Source organism: Geotrypetes seraphini, chromosome 3 (genome assembly GCF_902459505.1).
Source record: "Geotrypetes seraphini chromosome 3, aGeoSer1.1, whole genome shotgun sequence".
NCBI lineage: Eukaryota > Metazoa > Chordata > Amphibia > Gymnophiona > Dermophiidae > Geotrypetes > Geotrypetes seraphini.
Window position 1 is genome coordinate 340,754,787 of NC_047086.1, and position 4,916 is coordinate 340,759,702.

General features: G+C 43.7%; 1 long non-coding RNA gene across 2 annotated transcripts in view; it reads left to right on the top strand.

Annotated features, from left to right (window-relative positions):
* LOC117358251 overlaps positions 1-4,916 on the top strand; it is a 64,619-nt gene that overhangs the window by 58,763 nt on the left and 940 nt on the right. For both annotated transcript variants that reach the window (XR_004538977.1, XR_004538979.1), the window contains exon 6: positions 4,168-4,304. This is a non-coding gene — a long non-coding RNA (uncharacterized LOC117358251). The remainder of the gene's footprint in view (positions 1-4,167; positions 4,305-4,916) is intronic.

Sequence of the window (4,916 nt, forward strand, 5' to 3'; positions counted from 1 at the left end):
ATTTCAAGGACTCAGTCATTCACGGATTTTTTCCATGCGTGTTTTTAGATTACAATAACTCCAGGGAAAGTCCCAAAAGCACAAGACGGCAGGAGGCAGAGCAGATCAGCAGCCAACTGCAGATGGGCAGAAGTCCTCGGCACCTCCAGCGAGATCCAAGGTTTTTTTAAAAAAAGCAGCAAAGTGGCGAGCCACCGTCCCTGCAGCCCTCTCCCACCTCCGATCCCCGCATCCAATATTCACGGTTTTTCAAAGTTTGCAGGTGCTCCTGGAACGCAACCCCCACAAATTTCGGGGGAGTACTTTGCAGAATGTAACATTTTCTTTGCACTGAATTCCCCCAGGAGTACAGTAATATGTACATAGAAGTGTCAGCTCTGTGGTTGGAGCGGGTGCTTCGGGGAGGACTAATTTAGGATGAATTTGCCACCCCCAATCTTTCTGAAAAATAGAGCTACATCGTAGATGTGAAGCTGCTCAGCTGATATATTTGCACAGTAAGCCACTGAGCAGAGCATATTTTCTTTTGCAGTGATTACAGACTGTGGTTATGGAAACACTCAGCATGAACTGCACTCGCTGCCTTGGATTTTGGAAACTAAAATGTGCAGACGACGTTCTGGGATGGAGCCTAGCCGGTGTGACACTTTGAAGCAGAGCCTTTCTCGAGGGGCAGCTTTAAGAAGCTGCAATCGCATGCACTTTACAAGCTGGTAGTCCGTCAGAACTAGGTGGTTCTAAATAAAGAACAGGAGTCAACAACAGGAAATAACTCCCACAGAAAAAAAAAAAAAAAATGGCAAAGACAAAACTCGCCACCTCTTGTACACAGCTTACAACGGCCTTTTGTTCCACACACGTGCGGGGCTGAGCTCTTTGCTTCGTTGGACACGAGCTTTCATTTAAATAAAACACAACCAAAAATAATTATAGATATTGGGGGGGGTGGGGGGAGCGGCTGGCAGACTTGTGGCCTCTTGCCCACTTCAAATTCGCTCCCCAACAAAGTCTGCAGTATTAAACAGCTGAGAACAGTGATTCACATTATCTGATTCATGAAAGAGTCATTTAAAAATATTTCTCAAGCAATGCGTGTCACATTTTAACCACAGATTGGCCATCATGATGGTTGGACAGTTTATATCCTGAGGTACGACATCGCTTCCCTGCCTTTGGTACTACCTTTCTGCAGGGTGTAAATAAGACATAAACTACAATAGATCCATCTTGGTCTTTTTGGCTCAGACCCTCCTCTTTTGGTGTAGAGGGGAGGGGGAGAAAGCTAATGTCCTGCCTCTTGATCCCAGTGGGAGCAAGAATAAATTATGATCAATAACAAAACAGTATTAAATCTCCTACTAAAAAAAAAATGACATGGATGGGAAAAAAAACCCCATGGCATAGCCTTCCAGTGGCGTAGCGAGGGTAAGCGGTGCCCGGGGTGGTGGTGCCCCTCCTCCACCCCGTTCCCCCATCCGCTCCTTTCCTGCCAAGCGTGCACCCCTGCCCTTCCTCTGTACCTCTTTAACGTTTACAGCCCAATCAGCAACCCCAACCTGCTGCTCACGCCAGCGTAGGGTCTTCCTCTGACATCACTTCCTAGACGCGGGTCCAGGAAGTGACATCAGAGGAAGAGCCGATGTTGGCACGAGCAGTAGGTTGGGGTTGCTGATTGCGCTGTGAACTTTAAAGAGGTGCGAGGGAAGGGAAGGGGCACACGGGAAAGTGCACCCCCACCAAGACGGCACCTGGGGCAGACTTTCCCTCCCCTTACTCCACCACTGTAGCCTTCCCATATTCACCACAATCTAGCTCATTGGTGCTGAGAAGCACCAAGCTTGACACCCTAGGGTGCCCAGTTGAAATCCTACTGCTATCCTTCTGATTTGGGGCAAATCACTTAAAATCTCCACTGCCTCAGGTATGTAAAATTATATTGTAAGCCTTCCAAGGAAAGAGAAATACTTAACGTCCCTGAATGTAACTCACTTTAAGCTTCTGCTGAAAAAGGTGTGAGCAAAATCCAAATAAATAAATGTGGACAAACACCCACAGGAGGAGGTTGTGCAATAAAGATGTCCACTGTTTCACCTCTGGGGCATCTGGAGATCCCAGCCCAATCTACTGCAGCAGATCAGGCAAGTAATATGGCCATCGCAGGAGCAGAGAGCACAAAACCCATCTGCATCAAATGTACTGGAAACAGGTACCTGCTCACACATGCCTCAATAGAGCAATCTGGCCTAAATGTGTCACTTGCCACTGCCATGTAACGAACAAACTACCCAACTGTTAGCTATTTCTGGCAATAAAGCACAATATTTTGTACTGTACAAGGGGTACCTCATACGATGCAGGCCCATATGATGCCACTAAGCTCCAGACCTAGTGGTTAGTGCAGTGGCCTGAGTAGCCACTCGACAAATCTCATCCGGTGGAAATGTTCTAGATTCAGGCCAAGACTAAGGTACACTGACGGCTCAGCTGATCAGGACAGGGGGAGCAACTTTGACAAGAGGGAGGATCTGTACTTAGCGATTACTCTTCCAAGTAAGCGCTAGGCACAGTTCCCCCCCCCCCCTCCCTTTACCGACACTTCTCTGCACAAATAGCGTGCATATAATTTATATGCTAGGTCTGTCAAGTGACCTTCCATTTCCCCAGGTACAAAATAAGTACCAGTATATAATATGCAAACTGCTTTGATTGTAACTACAAAAACCCCATCCTCTTTCCCTTACCTCTTTCCCATCCTCTTTCCCTTACCTCCAAAAGTGCAGTTCAGCGTATCAGCGATTCTTTTGCAAGGACATTTTCCTCACCCAAGTCCCTGAAGCAGTTTTATAAACAAAACCCTCGGTGTTGGGTATTTTCTAGGGAGGCAGTCTTACAGCATACTTTCTCTCCTCAACATACAATGTCAGCATCGACATAAGTAAAAAGGTTTTATGTAAAGTCTTTAAGTGGACAATTTAAGCACAATTTTGATAATATTTTAAGTGTGGAGCACATTTGAGACATTATTATATTATCATTCCACATGAAAGAAAAAAAAAATACATGGAGATTAACCTAATGAATGAAATAACGTGAATGATCACCTTTAAGACAGCATAAGCTAATTGGCTACTGTTGATTTAGGTGAGGTTTTTTTTTAATCTGAAGGCATCTCCTAATTAAGTTTTTTTCCATGCTTTGTAGTTCTAGTTCTTTGGTTTAGGTATGATTTAGTATTAATTTGTGGATGTGGTTGTTCTGAAAGATGATTTTTATTCACTCTTCATAATAAAAATACAAATAAAAGTCTGAATTAGTAATACACGTATGATTGTCCTGACGGACCCTACACGGTCCGTGTTTCGGCGTAAAGGGGATAAGATATAATGAAATGAAATGAAATAAGAAAGATAAATGAGAAGTAAAAATGACGTGAAGGTGATTGTGGTGTCAACTGTATGCATGCAAATTTGATGACTGACCTTGACCATAAGACCAAAAGAATGAGAGAAGTGCCAAGACCAAAAGAATGAGAGAAGTGCCAAGACCACAAGATTGATATCTGACCTTGATCATAAGATAAGAAGAATTAGAGAGGTGCCAAGTGTGACCATGCAGTCTAAAGTGGCATGGAACAACAACAAATATAAGAAGAAAGAGAATGTAAACGAATGGAGAGTAACGAGACTACCAAGTGAAAATTCCACAGTGCATGATGTGCATGTACAGATATGGGAACAAGCACTGGTGAATGTCATGATGTGACAGTAGAAATATGTACATTGTTTTGCTCATATTTTTATCTTTGTACTCTATATCATCCGGTATGTATATGGTTTTCTTAGCATGTTTTTACTGTCACATCATGACATTCACCAGTGCTTGTTCTCTTCACGTCATTTTTACTTCTCATTTATCTTTCTTATTTCATTTCATTTTATTTTATCCCCTTTAGGACCCCTGAGGAAGGCAGTCTCGGCGAAACACGGACTGTGTAGGGTCCGTCAGGACATTTAAACTTGTATTACTAATTCAGACTTTTATTTGTATTTTTGTTATGAAGAGCAAATAAAAATCATCTTTCAGAACATCCACATCCACAGTCTATTGTTTTTATCTTTGGATTGTTTTTACTGTGGATCATTGGGTCTCCCTTTTTGTTTTTTGTAGTATTCATTTGTACCAGAGGCTTTTTCACAACAACAAATGAAGACCAGGCACATGATTCGATTTCATTTATTGATGCTATGAAATATGGGTCATTCATAAGTTGTCTGATCTGTGGACCATCGAATATTTCTGCCATGGTAAGTCCAGGTAACATATGCACTATGGGGCTCATAATTTTTTTAAAAAACATCCAAAATGTGGCCTAAATTGGTATTTGGACGATCAAAAAGCCAGATCGTCCAAGTACCGATAATCAAATCTAAAACCAGCTTAGGCCTTTCCCCTGCCTCTAAACGCCTAGAACGAAAAGAGGCATTTTTAGAGGAGGGGAAAGGGCGGGAGGTGGGCCAACCTAGACTTTGTTGTACAGCAAGTATAATCAAAATCTTGAATAGATTACCTAGTCAGAAATTATACGTTTTGACGTAGACTAAGTCAAAACAGGTATAAATTCTGAAAAGGGGCCACTGAGCTGATTGCAGCACTTCGGGGGATCGCAATCGCAACAGGAGAGATGCCCAATCTCTCATGCCGCAATCCACCCCCATCGAACAATATGAGCAGGAGGGAGCCCAACCCCTCCTTCCCATGATGACCCCCCCAAACCGATACGGGCAAGAGGGATCCCAACCCCTCCTGCCCACAATGACCCCCCTACCCCCCAAATCGATACAGGCAGAAGGGAGCCCAACCCCTCCTGCCACGACGACCCCCCACCCCCACCTCCACCTCCCTTAAAATATGGGCAG